This window comes from Mytilus californianus, unplaced genomic scaffold (assembly GCF_021869535.1).
Source record: "Mytilus californianus isolate M0D057914Y unplaced genomic scaffold, xbMytCali1.0.p SCAF_1, whole genome shotgun sequence".
NCBI lineage: Eukaryota > Metazoa > Mollusca > Bivalvia > Mytilida > Mytilidae > Mytilus > Mytilus californianus.
The window spans coordinates 105,871-119,966 of record NW_026262581.1 but is presented as its reverse complement, the minus strand read 5'-3'; the positions used below and the strand labels follow the sequence as shown (position 1 = coordinate 119,966).

The following is a 14,096-nucleotide window of genomic DNA, read 5'->3' as shown; positions in this document are numbered from 1 at the left end:
AGATATACGTAGAAATAAAGAGACTTCACAGAAATTTAAATTTTGCCTTGGATATGAAAGCACACCAAGATGACAAAATTCGAAACCGGGACTTCCTTGACTGAGTTGGAACAAAGTTTCAAATAGTCGACTTTTTTGCTTGAGTTTTACAAGCTTTAATTAGTATTTATTGTTTTTTATTTGTTTTTGCTGAAATGAATATTTGATAATCACAATCCTTTCAGAAATGTTGTGAATCATATAAGCCCTGGTCAAAAAGGAAGAGACGAGTTCAAAGGACAAAAATGGCGGATAACAGTATTTTTAAGATTTTCGTTTTAAGTTTTTGAGCCACATGCATGTGAAAAGAGTGAAATTCTCAAGCTTATATATGGCCCGACGTGTGCATTACTGGATTTGCATTTATTTTTAAAAATAGTTTAAAAGATTTCACCAGGTTGGTAATGAAAAAAATTAAATTATGAATGATATATTTTCTGTTTCCTTCAAAAGTTAGATATATTATATTGAATGTTACATCCCCAGACATCCATATAAAGAAATAAAAAAGATAGAACGTATGTTTGGGAGAAGTGAAAAATTATAAGTAAAAAAAATAAAAGAAGAAAATGTCTACAACACCCGGTATTCCCAGGCGGTCACCCATCCAAGTACTAACCGAGCTCGACGTTGCTTAACTTCGGTGATCGGACGAGAACCGGTTTTTTTTTTTTTATCTTGATAAAATTTATTGCACAAATCATTATTATCTTCTACATCAATTTACAACATATTTATGAAAACATCAAGTCCCTATACTATCATGCTACCTCACACTAATCTTTCATGCAGCTCAATCATTCAATTTATATTAGAAACCTACGCAGAATACAAAATGAAACATAAAATTAACTGATAATTGTCTTTGATTTCAGTAAATAAAGTGTTGCTTAACTTCGGTGATCGGACGAGAACCGGTGTTTTCAACGTGATATGGTCGTAGACACTAAAGTGCTAAAAAAATTGATATATAAATTTAGGAACCGCCGAAAGTCGTGTATTTAGCATTTCTTGACAGAATTTGTATAAAATAAGAAAAATTATCAGGTATAAAAATATAAATAAACTACACGATCCAGAGTGGAAGATAGTAAAACTTAACAAGTTCACATGCACTTTAGAGAAGACAAAAAAATGCAAGAATAGAAAGACAGATATGGAATATGGGGACGAGCTTGATTTTATTTGTAACCAAGTTATATACCATGCAACAATTTCAGACTCTTTTTGAAAAATTTTGGTAGCCCTTAAAAGGGCTGTTTAAGCTTTAAAAGCATCATATGCTTCCTCCATTTACTTCTTCTTTGGGGTCTTTGCCTTCTTTGGTTTAGCTGCAGCCTTGGTCTTTTTTGGTGATTTTGTGGCTTTCTTTGCAGATTTGGCAGCGGGTTTTGCAGCAGGTTTCTTGGTAGCTGGTTTCTTTGCTTTTGGTTTAGCTGCTTTCTTTTCACCAGCTGGTTTCTTTGCTGCAGGTTTCTTTGTGGCAGTCTTTTTAGGTGTCTTTGCCTTCTTTGGTTTAGCGGCTTTAGGCTTAACTGCTTTCTTTGCTGGCTTCTTAGCTGGTTTAGCCACTTCACCTATCTTAAAACTTCCAGAAGCGCCGGTACCCTTCGACTGTTTCAAGCTATTGCTCTTCACTCCTGATTTCAAAGCTAACTTCAAGTGAGTGTTGACTGTTTTTGCATCGCTACCAACATTGAAGTTTGCTATGATGTACTTAAGAATGGCTTGACGGCTAGAGCCCCCGCGCTCTTTCAATGCAGAGATAGCTTTCCCTACCATCTCGCTGTATTTTGGATGAGTAGCTACTTTCTTTGGTTTAGCTGCAGCTTTCTTCTTTGGTGACTTAGCTGGAGTCTTGACTACTACTGGTGCATCAGACATTTTGCGACTTTGGTTGTTGAAAGATGTGTGCGAGTTGAACGACAAATAACAATGATGTGCAAAATTGCGGTTTGCGGGTAGTTAATCTCATAACGCGGACCTCGACGAGAGCACCCTTAAACTTTCATGACAATCTATTTCAAACAAATCGACAAGAATTTCTGTGTGCTTGTTCGACAAGTTTTAACCATTTGTTTCAAATAAATTGTACTTTTTGATATATAAATCATATACGAAAATGTTCAGCAGGAATTTTTCTTTCAGAATATGTGATTAAAATTAAACAAAATATCACAAGTGAAGAAATATTTACGATTAATGTGCAACTTGTCAATTTCACTCGTGCGATTCTTCATCAGAAAACGTGTTGTATTATTTCACAAAAACTAGATTGTGCTATAAAAATGGTATGTATTTGAAGTAAAATCATTTCTTAATATGTTTTTGTTTTCAGATATACGTAGAAATAAAGAGACTTCACAGAAATTTAAATTTTGCCTTGGATATGAAAGCACACCAAGATGACAAAATTCGAAACCGGGACTTCCTTGACTGAGTTGGAACAAAGTTTCAAATAGTCGACTTTTTTGCTTGAGTTTTACAAGCTTTAATTAGTATTTATTGTTTTTTATTTGTTTTTGCTGAAATGAATATTTGATAATCACAATCCTTTCAGAAATGTTGTGAATCATATAAGCCCTGGTCAAAAAGGAAGAGACGAGTTCAAAGGACAAAAATGGCGGATAACAGTATTTTTAAGATTTTCGTTTTAAGTTTTTGAGCCACATGCATGTGAAAAGAGTGAAATTCTCAAGCTTATATATGGCCCGACGTGTGCATTACTGGATTTGCATTTATTTTTAAAAATAGTTTAAAAGATTTCACCAGGTTGGTAATGAAAAAAATTAAATTATGAATGATATATTTTCTGTTTCCTTCAAAAGTTAGATATATTATATTGAATGTTACATCCCCAGACATCCATATAAAGAAATAAAAAAGATAGAACGTATGTTTGGGAGAAGTGAAAAATTATAAGTAAAAAAAATAAAAGAAGAAAATGTCTACAACACCCGGTATTCCCAGGCGGTCACCCATCCAAGTACTAACCGAGCTCGACGTTGCTTAACTTCGGTGATCGGACGAGAACCGGTGTTTTCAACGTGATATGGTCGTAGACACTAAAGTGCTAAAAAAATTGATATATAAATTTAGGAACCGCCGAAAGTCGTGTATTTAGCATTTCTTGACAGAATTTGTATAAAATAAGAAAATTATCAGGTATAAAAATATAAATAAACTACACGATCCAGAGTGGAAGATAGTAAAACTTAACAAGTTCACATGCACTTTAGAGAAGACAAAAAAATGCAAGAATAGAAAGACAGATATGGAATATGGGGACGAGCTTGATTTTATTTGTAACCAAGTTATATACCATGCAACAATTTCAGACTCTTTTTGAAAAATTTTGGTAGCCCTTAAAAGGGCTGTTTAAGCTTTAAAAGCATCATATGCTTCCTCCATTTACTTCTTCTTTGGGGTCTTTGCCTTCTTTGGTTTAGCTGCAGCCTTGGTCTTTTTTGGTGATTTTGTGGCTTTCTTTGCAGATTTGGCAGCGGGTTTTGCAGCAGGTTTCTTGGTAGCTGGTTTCTTTGCTTTTGGTTTAGCTGCTTTCTTTTCACCAGCTGGTTTCTTTGCTGCAGGTTTCTTTGTGGCAGTCTTTTTAGGTGTCTTTGCCTTCTTTGGTTTAGCGGCTTTAGGCTTAACTGCTTTCTTTGCTGGCTTCTTAGCTGGTTTAGCCACTTCACCTATCTTAAAACTTCCAGAAGCGCCGGTACCCTTCGACTGTTTCAAGCTATTGCTCTTCACTCCTGATTTCAAAGCTAACTTCAAGTGAGTGTTGACTGTTTTTGCATCGCTACCAACATTGAAGTTTGCTATGATGTACTTAAGAATGGCTTGACGGCTAGAGCCCCCGCGCTCTTTCAATGCAGAGATAGCTTTCCCTACCATCTCGCTGTATTTTGGATGAGTAGCTACTTTCTTTGGTTTAGCTGCAGCTTTCTTCTTTGGTGACTTAGCTGGAGTCTTGACTACTACTGGTGCATCAGACATTTTGCGACTTTGGTTGTTGAAAGATGTGTGCGAGTTGAACGACAAATAACAATGATGTGCAAAATTGCGGTTTGCGGGTAGTTAATCTCATAACGCGGACCTCGACGAGAGCACCCTTAAACTTTCATGACAATCTATTTCAAACAAATCGACAAGAATTTCTGTGTGCTTGTTCGACAAGTTTTAACCATTTGTTTCAAATAAATTGTACTTTTTGATATATAAATCATATACGAAAATGTTCAGCAGGAATTTTTCTTTCAGAATATGTGATTAAAATTAAACAAAATATCACAAGTGAAGAAATATTTACGATTAATGTGCAACTTGTCAATTTCACTCGTGCGATTCTTCATCAGAAAACGTGTTGTATTATTTCACAAAAACTAGATTGTGCTATAAAAATGGTATGTATTTGAAGTAAAATCATTTCTTAATATGTTTTTGTTTTCAGATATACGTAGAAATAAAGAGACTTCACAGAAATTTAAATTTTGCCTTGGATATGAAAGCACACCAAGATGACAAAATTCGAAACCGGGACTTCCTTGACTGAGTTGGAACAAAGTTTCAAATAGTCGACTTTTTTGCTTGAGTTTTACAAGCTTTAATTAGTATTTATTGTTTTTTATTTGTTTTTGCTGAAATGAATATTTGATAATCACAATCCTTTCAGAAATGTTGTGAATCATATAAGCCCTGGTCAAAAAGGAAGAGACGAGTTCAAAGGACAAAAATGGCGGATAACAGTATTTTTAAGATTTTCGTTTTAAGTTTTTGAGCCACATGCATGTGAAAAGAGTGAAATTCTCAAGCTTATATATGGCCCGACGTGTGCATTACTGGATTTGCATTTATTTTTAAAAATAGTTTAAAAGATTTCACCAGGTTGGTAATGAAAAAAATTAAATTATGAATGATATATTTTCTGTTTCCTTCAAAAGTTAGATATATTATATTGAATGTTACATCCCCAGACATCCATATAAAGAAATAAAAAAGATAGAACGTATGTTTGGGAGAAGTGAAAAATTATAAGTAAAAAAAATAAAAGAAGAAAATGTCTACAACACCCGGTATTCCCAGGCGGTCACCCATCCAAGTACTAACCGAGCTCGACGTTGCTTAACTTCGGTGATCGGACGAGAACCGGTGTTTTCAACGTGATATGGTCGTAGACACTAAAGTGCTAAAAAAATTGATATATAAATTTAGGAACCGCCGAAAGTCGTGTATTTAGCATTTCTTGACAGAATTTGTATAAAATAAGAAAATTATCAGGTATAAAAATATAAATAAACTACACGATCCAGAGTGGAAGATAGTAAAACTTAACAAGTTCACATGCACTTTAGAGAAGACAAAAAAATGCAAGAATAGAAAGACAGATATGGAATATGGGGACGAGCTTGATTTTATTTGTAACCAAGTTATATACCATGCAACAATTTCAGACTCTTTTTGAAAAATTTTGGTAGCCCTTAAAAGGGCTGTTTAAGCTTTAAAAGCATCATATGCTTCCTCCATTTACTTCTTCTTTGGGGTCTTTGCCTTCTTTGGTTTAGCTGCAGCCTTGGTCTTTTTTGGTGATTTTGTGGCTTTCTTTGCAGATTTGGCAGCGGGTTTTGCAGCAGGTTTCTTGGTAGCTGGTTTCTTTGCTTTTGGTTTAGCTGCTTTCTTTTCACCAGCTGGTTTCTTTGCTGCAGGTTTCTTTGTGGCAGTCTTTTTAGGTGTCTTTGCCTTCTTTGGTTTAGCGGCTTTAGGCTTAACTGCTTTCTTTGCTGGCTTCTTAGCTGGTTTAGCCACTTCACCTATCTTAAAACTTCCAGAAGCGCCGGTACCCTTCGACTGTTTCAAGCTATTGCTCTTCACTCCTGATTTCAAAGCTAACTTCAAGTGAGTGTTGACTGTTTTTGCATCGCTACCAACATTGAAGTTTGCTATGATGTACTTAAGAATGGCTTGACGGCTAGAGCCCCCGCGCTCTTTCAATGCAGAGATAGCTTTCCCTACCATCTCGCTGTATTTTGGATGAGTAGCTACTTTCTTTGGTTTAGCTGCAGCTTTCTTCTTTGGTGACTTAGCTGGAGTCTTGACTACTACTGGTGCATCAGACATTTTGCGACTTTGGTTGTTGAAAGATGTGTGCGAGTTGAACGACAAATAACAATGATGTGCAAAATTGCGGTTTGCGGGTAGTTAATCTCATAACGCGGACCTCGACGAGAGCACCCTTAAACTTTCATGACAATCTAATTCAAACAAATCGACAAGAATTTCTGTGTGCTTGTTCGACAAGTTTTAACCATTTGTTTCAAATAAATTGTACTTTTTGATATATAAATCATATACGAAAATGTTCAGCAGGAATTTTTCTTTCAGAATATGTGATTAAAATTAAACAAAATATCACAAGTGAAGAAATATTTACGATTAATGTGCAACTTGTCAATTTCACTCGTGCGATTCTTCATCAGAAAACGTGTTGTATTATTTCACAAAAACTAGATTGTGCTATAAAAATGGTATGTATTTGAAGTAAAATCATTTCTTAATATGTTTTTGTTTTCAGATATACGTAGAAATAAAGAGACTTCACAGAAATTTAAATTTTGCCTTGGATATGAAAGCACACCAAGATGACAAAATTCGAAACCGGGACTTCCTTGACTGAGTTGGAACAAAGTTTCAAATAGTCGACTTTTTTGCTTGAGTTTTACAAGCTTTAATTAGTATTTATTGTTTTTTATTTGTTTTTGCTGAAATGAATATTTGATAATCACAATCCTTTCAGAAATGTTGTGAATCATATAAGCCCTGGTCAAAAAGGAAGAGACGAGTTCAAAGGACAAAAATGGCGGATAACAGTATTTTTAAGATTTTCGTTTTAAGTTTTTGAGCCACATGCATGTGAAAAGAGTGAAATTCTCAAGCTTATATATGGCCCGACGTGTGCATTACTGGATTTGCATTTATTTTTAAAAATAGTTTAAAAGATTTCACCAGGTTGGTAATGAAAAAAATTAAATTATGAATGATATATTTTCTGTTTCCTTCAAAAGTTAGATATATTATATTGAATGTTACATCCCCAGACATCCATATAAAGAAATAAAAAAGATAGAACGTATGTTTGGGAGAAGTGAAAAATTATAAGTAAAAAAAATAAAAGAAGAAAATGTCTACAACACCCGGTATTCCCAGGCGGTCACCCATCCAAGTACTAACCGAGCTCGACGTTGCTTAACTTCGGTGATCGGACGAGAACCGGTGTTTTCAACGTGATATGGTCGTAGACACTAAAGTGCTAAAAAAATTGATATATAAATTTAGGAACCGCCGAAAGTCGTGTATTTAGCATTTCTTGACAGAATTTGTATAAAATAAGAAAATTATCAGGTATAAAAATATAAATAAACTACACGATCCAGAGTGGAAGATAGTAAAACTTAACAAGTTCACATGCACTTTAGAGAAGACAAAAAAATGCAAGAATAGAAAGACAGATATGGAATATGGGGACGAGCTTGATTTTATTTGTAACCAAGTTATATACCATGCAACAATTTCAGACTCTTTTTGAAAAATTTTGGTAGCCCTTAAAAGGGCTGTTTAAGCTTTAAAAGCATCATATGCTTCCTCCATTTACTTCTTCTTTGGGGTCTTTGCCTTCTTTGGTTTAGCTGCAGCCTTGGTCTTTTTTGGTGATTTTGTGGCTTTCTTTGCAGATTTGGCAGCGGGTTTTGCAGCAGGTTTCTTGGTAGCTGGTTTCTTTGCTTTTGGTTTAGCTGCTTTCTTTTCACCAGCTGGTTTCTTTGCTGCAGGTTTCTTTGTGGCAGTCTTTTTAGGTGTCTTTGCCTTCTTTGGTTTAGCGGCTTTAGGCTTAACTGCTTTCTTTGCTGGCTTCTTAGCTGGTTTAGCCACTTCACCTATCTTAAAACTTCCAGAAGCGCCGGTACCCTTCGACTGTTTCAAGCTATTGCTCTTCACTCCTGATTTCAAAGCTAACTTCAAGTGAGTGTTGACTGTTTTTGCATCGCTACCAACATTGAAGTTTGCTATGATGTACTTAAGAATGGCTTGACGGCTAGAGCCCCCGCGCTCTTTCAATGCAGAGATAGCTTTCCCTACCATCTCGCTGTATTTTGGATGAGTAGCTACTTTCTTTGGTTTAGCTGCAGCTTTCTTCTTTGGTGACTTAGCTGGAGTCTTGACTACTACTGGTGCATCAGACATTTTGCGACTTTGGTTGTTGAAAGATGTGTGCGAGTTGAACGACAAATAACAATGATGTGCAAAATTGCGGTTTGCGGGTAGTTAATCTCATAACGCGGACCTCGACGAGAGCACCCTTAAACTTTCATGACAATCTATTTCAAACAAATCGACAAGAATTTCTGTGTGCTTGTTCGACAAGTTTTAACCATTTGTTTCAAATAAATTGTACTTTTTGATATATAAATCATATACGAAAATGTTCAGCAGGAATTTTTCTTTCAGAATATGTGATTAAAATTAAACAAAATATCACAAGTGAAGAAATATTTACGATTAATGTGCAACTTGTCAATTTCACTCGTGCGATTCTTCATCAGAAAACGTGTTGTATTATTTCACAAAAACTAGATTGTGCTATAAAAATGGTATGTATTTGAAGTAAAATCATTTCTTAATATGTTTTTGTTTTCAGATATACGTAGAAATAAAGAGACTTCACAGAAATTTAAATTTTGCCTTGGATATGAAAGCACACCAAGATGACAAAATTCGAAACCGGGACTTCCTTGACTGAGTTGGAACAAAGTTTCAAATAGTCGACTTTTTTGCTTGAGTTTTACAAGCTTTAATTAGTATTTATTGTTTTTTATTTGTTTTTGCTGAAATGAATATTTGATAATCACAATCCTTTCAGAAATGTTGTGAATCATATAAGCCCTGGTCAAAAAGGAAGAGACGAGTTCAAAGGACAAAAATGGCGGATAACAGTATTTTTAAGATTTTCGTTTTAAGTTTTTGAGCCACATGCATGTGAAAAGAGTGAAATTCTCAAGCTTATATATGGCCCGACGTGTGCATTACTGGATTTGCATTTATTTTTAAAAATAGTTTAAAAGATTTCACCAGGTTGGTAATGAAAAAAATTAAATTATGAATGATATATTTTCTGTTTCCTTCAAAAGTTAGATATATTATATTGAATGTTACATCCCCAGACATCCATATAAAGAAATAAAAAAGATAGAACGTATGTTTGGGAGAAGTGAAAAATTATAAGTAAAAAAAATAAAAGAAGAAAATGTCTACAACACCCGGTATTCCCAGGCGGTCACCCATCCAAGTACTAACCGAGCTCGACGTTGCTTAACTTCGGTGATCGGACGAGAACCGGTGTTTTCAACGTGATATGGTCGTAGACACTAAAGTGCTAAAAAAATTGATATATAAATTTAGGAACCGCCGAAAGTCGTGTATTTAGCATTTCTTGACAGAATTTGTATAAAATAAGAAAATTATCAGGTATAAAAATATAAATAAACTACACGATCCAGAGTGGAAGATAGTAAAACTTAACAAGTTCACATGCACTTTAGAGAAGACAAAAAAATGCAAGAATAGAAAGACAGATATGGAATATGGGGACGAGCTTGATTTTATTTGTAACCAAGTTATATACCATGCAACAATTTCAGACTCTTTTTGAAAAATTTTGGTAGCCCTTAAAAGGGCTGTTTAAGCTTTAAAAGCATCATATGCTTCCTCCATTTACTTCTTCTTTGTGGTCTTTGCCTTCTTTGGTTTAGCTGCAGCTTTGGTCTTTTTTGGTGATTTTGTGGCTTTCTTTGCAGATTTGGCAGCGGGTTTTGCAGCAGGTTTCTTGGTAGCTGGTTTCTTTGCTTTTGGTTTAGCTGCTTTCTTTTCACCAGCTGGTTTCTTTGCTGCAGGTTTCTTTGTGGCAGTCTTTTTAGGTGTCTTTGCCTTCTTTGGTTAAGCGGCTTTAGGCTTAACTGCTTTCTTTGCTGGCTTCTTAGCTGGTTTAGCCACTTCACCTATCTTAAAACTTCCAGAAGCGCCGGTACCCTTCGACTGTTTCAAGCTATTGCTCTTCACTCCTGATTTCAAAGCTAACTTCAAGTGAGTGTTGACTGTTTTTGCATCGCTACCAACATTGAAGTTTGCTATGATGTACTTAAGAATGGCTTGACGGCTAGAGCCCCCGCGCTCTTTCAATGCAGAGATAGCTTTCCCTACCATCTCGCTGTATTTTGGATGAGTAGCTACTTTCTTTGGTTTAGCTGCAGCTTTCTTCTTTGGTGACTTAGCTGGAGTCTTGACTACTACTGGTGCATCAGACATTTTGCGACTTTGGTTGTTGAAAGATGTGTGCGAGTTGAACGACAAATAACAATGATGTGCAAAATTGCGGTTTGCGGGTAGTTAATCTCATAACGCGGACCTCGACGAGAGCACCCTTAAACTTTCATGACAATCTATTTCAAACAAATCGACAAGAATTTCTGTGTGCTTGTTCGACAAGTTTTAACCATTTGTTTCAAATAAATTGTACTTTTTGATATATAAATCATATACGAAAATGTTCAGCAGGAATTTTTCTTTCAGAATATGTGATTAAAATTAAACAAAATATCACAAGTGAAGAAATATTTACGATTAATGTGCAACTTGTCAATTTCACTCGTGCGATTCTTCATCAGAAAACGTGTTGTATTATTTCACAAAAACTAGATTGTGCTATAAAAATGGTATGTATTTGAAGTAAAATCATTTCTTAATATGTTTTTGTTTTCAGATATACGTAGAAATAAAGAGACTTCACAGAAATTTAAATTTTGCCTTGGATATGAAAGCACACCAAGATGACAAAATTCGAAACCGGGACTTCCTTGACTGAGTTGGAACAAAGTTTCAAATAGTCGACTTTTTTGCTTGAGTTTTACAAGCTTTAATTAGTATTTATTGTTTTTTATTTGTTTTTGCTGAAATGAATATTTGATAATCACAATCCTTTCAGAAATGTTGTGAATCATATAAGCCCTGGTCAAAAAGGAAGAGACGAGTTCAAAGGACAAAAATGGCGGATAACAGTATTTTTAAGATTTTCGTTTTAAGTTTTTGAGCCACATGCATGTGAAAAGAGTGAAATTCTCAAGCTTATATATGGCCCGACGTGTGCATTACTGGATTTGCATTTATTTTTAAAAATAGTTTAAAAGATTTCACCAGGTTGGTAATGAAAAAAATTAAATTATGAATGATATATTTTCTGTTTCCTTCAAAAGTTAGATATATTATATTGAATGTTACATCCCCAGACATCCATATAAAGAAATAAAAAAGATAGAACGTATGTTTGGGAGAAGTGAAAAATTATAAGTAAAAAAAATAAAAGAAGAAAATGTCTACAACACCCGGTATTCCCAGGCGGTCACCCATCCAAGTACTAACCGAGCTCGACGTTGCTTAACTTCGGTGATCGGACGAGAACCGGTGTTTTCAACGTGATATGGTCGTAGACACTAAAGTGCTAAAAAAATTGATATATAAATTTAGGAACCGCCGAAAGTCGTGTATTTAGCATTTCTTGACAGAATTTGTATAAAATAAGAAAATTATCAGGTATAAAAATATAAATAAACTACACGATCCAGAGTGGAAGATAGTAAAACTTAACAAGTTCACATGCACTTTAAAGAAGACAAAAAAATGCAAGAATAGAAAGACAGATATGGAATATGGGGACGAGCTTGATTTTATTTGTAACCAAGTTATATACCATGCAACAATTTCAGACTCTTTTTGAAAAATTTTGGTAGCCCTTAAAAGGGCTGTTTAAGCTTTAAAAGCATCATATGCTTCCTCCATTTACTTCTTCTTTGGGGTCTTTGCCTTCTTTGGTTTAGCTGCAGCCTTGGTCTTTTTTGGTGATTTTGTGGCTTTCTTTGCAGATTTGGCAGCGGGTTTTGCAGCAGGTTTCTTGGTAGCTGGTTTCTTTGCTTTTGGTTTAGCTGCTTTCTTTTCACCAGCTGGTTTCTTTGCTGCAGGTTTCTTTGTGGCAGTCTTTTTAGGTGTCTTTGCCTTCTTTGGTTTAGCGGCTTTAGGCTTAACTGCTTTCTTTGCTGGCTTCTTAGCTGGTTTAGCCACTTCACCTATCTTAAAACTTCCAGAAGCGCCGGTACCCTTCGACTGTTTCAAGCTATTGCTCTTCACTCCTGATTTCAAAGCTAACTTCAAGTGAGTGTTGACTGTTTTTGCATCGCTACCAACATTGAAGTTTGCTATGATGTACTTAAGAATGGCTTGACGGCTAGAGCCCCCGCGCTCTTTCAATGCAGAGATAGCTTTCCCTACCATCTCGCTGTATTTTGGATGAGTAGCTAGTTTCTTTGGTTTAGCTGCAGCTTTCTTCTTTGGTGACTTAGCTGGAGTCTTGACTACTACTGGTGCATCAGACATTTTGCGACTTTGGTTGTTGAAAGATGTGTGCGAGTTGAACGACAAATAACAATGATGTGCAAAATTGCGGTTTGCGGGTAGTTAATCTCATAACGCGGACCTCGACGAGAGCACCCTTAAACTTTCATGACAATCTATTTCAAACAAATCGACAAGAATTTCTGTGTGCTTGTTCGACAAGTTTTAACCATTTGTTTCAAATAAATTGTACTTTTTGATATATAAATCATATACGAAAATGTTCAGCAGGAATTTTTCTTTCAGAATATGTGATTAAAATTAAACAAAATATCACAAGTGAAGAAATATTTACGATTAATGTGCAACTTGTCAATTTCACTCGTGCGATTCTTCATCAGAAAACGTGTTGTATTATTTCACAAAAACTAGATTGTGCTATAAAAATGGTATGTATTTGAAGTAAAATCATTTCTTAATATGTTTTTGTTTTCAGATATACGTAGAAATAAAGAGACTTCACAGAAATTTAAATTTTGCCTTGGATATGAAAGCACACCAAGATGACAAAATTCGAAACCGGGACTTCCTTGACTGAGTTGGAACAAAGTTTCAAATAGTCGACTTTTTTGCTTGAGTTTTACAAGCTTTAATTAGTATTTATTGTTTTTTATTTGTTTTTGCTGAAATGAATATTTGATAATCACAATCCTTTCAGAAATGTTGTGAATCATATAAGCCCTGGTCAAAAAGGAAGAGACGAGTTCAAAGGACAAAAATGGCGGATAACAGTATTTTTAAGATTTTCGTTTTAAGTTTTTGAGCCACATGCATGTGAAAAGAGTGAAATTCTCAAGCTTATATATGGCCCGACGTGTGCATTACTGGATTTGCATTTATTTTTAAAAATAGTTTAAAAGATTTCACCAGGTTGGTAATGAAAAAAATTAAATTATGAATGATATATTTTCTGTTTCCTTCAAAAGTTAGATATATTATATTGAATGTTACATCCCCAGACATCCATATAAAGAAATAAAAAAGATAGAACGTATGTTTGGGAGAAGTGAAAAATTATAAGTAAAAAAAATAAAAGAAGAAAATGTCTACAACACCCGGTATTCCCAGGCGGTCACCCATCCAAGTACTAACCGAGCTCGACGTTGCTTAACTTCGGTGATCGGACGAGAACCGGTGTTTTCAACGTGATATGGTCGTAGACACTAAAGTGCTAAAAAAATTGATATATAAATTTAGGAACCGCCGAAAGTCGTGTATTTAGCATTTCTTGACAGAATTTGTATAAAATAAGAAAATTATCAGGTATAAAAATATAAATAAACTACACGATCCAGAGTGGAAGATAGTAAAACTTAACAAGTTCACATGCACTTTAGAGAAGACAAAAAAATGCAAGAATAGAAAGACAGATATGGAATATGGGGACGAGCTTGATTTTATTTGTAACCAAGTTATATACCATGCAACAATTTCAGACTCTTTTTGAAAAATTTTGGTAGCCCTTAAAAGGGCTGTTTAAGCTTTAAAAGCATCATATGCTTCCTCCATTTACTTCTTCTTTGGGGTCTTTGCCTTCTTTGGTTTAGCTGCAGCCTTGGTCTTTT

The 14,096-nt window shown here is 34.9% G+C and overlaps 6 non-coding genes across 6 annotated transcripts; all 6 read right to left on the bottom strand.

Moving 5' to 3' along the window:
• Positions 1-2,984: 2,984 nt before the first annotated feature.
• LOC127714534 (5S ribosomal RNA) lies at positions 2,985-3,103 on the bottom strand. The gene has a single exon (XR_007987775.1). It is a non-coding gene; the product is annotated as a 5S ribosomal RNA (ribosomal RNA).
• Positions 3,104-5,102: 1,999 nt separating this feature from the next.
• Positions 5,103-5,221, bottom strand: LOC127716962 (5S ribosomal RNA). The gene has a single exon (XR_007989143.1). It is a non-coding gene; the product is annotated as a 5S ribosomal RNA (ribosomal RNA).
• A 1,999-nt stretch (positions 5,222-7,220) lies between these two features.
• Positions 7,221-7,339, bottom strand: LOC127716951 (5S ribosomal RNA). Its single transcript, XR_007989142.1, has one exon. It is a non-coding gene; the product is annotated as a 5S ribosomal RNA (ribosomal RNA).
• Positions 7,340-9,338: 1,999 nt separating this feature from the next.
• Positions 9,339-9,457, bottom strand: LOC127716940 (5S ribosomal RNA). The gene has a single exon (XR_007989141.1). It is a non-coding gene; the product is annotated as a 5S ribosomal RNA (ribosomal RNA).
• A 1,999-nt stretch (positions 9,458-11,456) lies between these two features.
• Positions 11,457-11,575, bottom strand: LOC127716929 (5S ribosomal RNA). Its single transcript, XR_007989139.1, has one exon. It is a non-coding gene; the product is annotated as a 5S ribosomal RNA (ribosomal RNA).
• Positions 11,576-13,574: 1,999 nt separating this feature from the next.
• Positions 13,575-13,693, bottom strand: LOC127716918 (5S ribosomal RNA). The gene has a single exon (XR_007989138.1). It is a non-coding gene; the product is annotated as a 5S ribosomal RNA (ribosomal RNA).
• Positions 13,694-14,096: the final 403 nt, after the last annotated feature.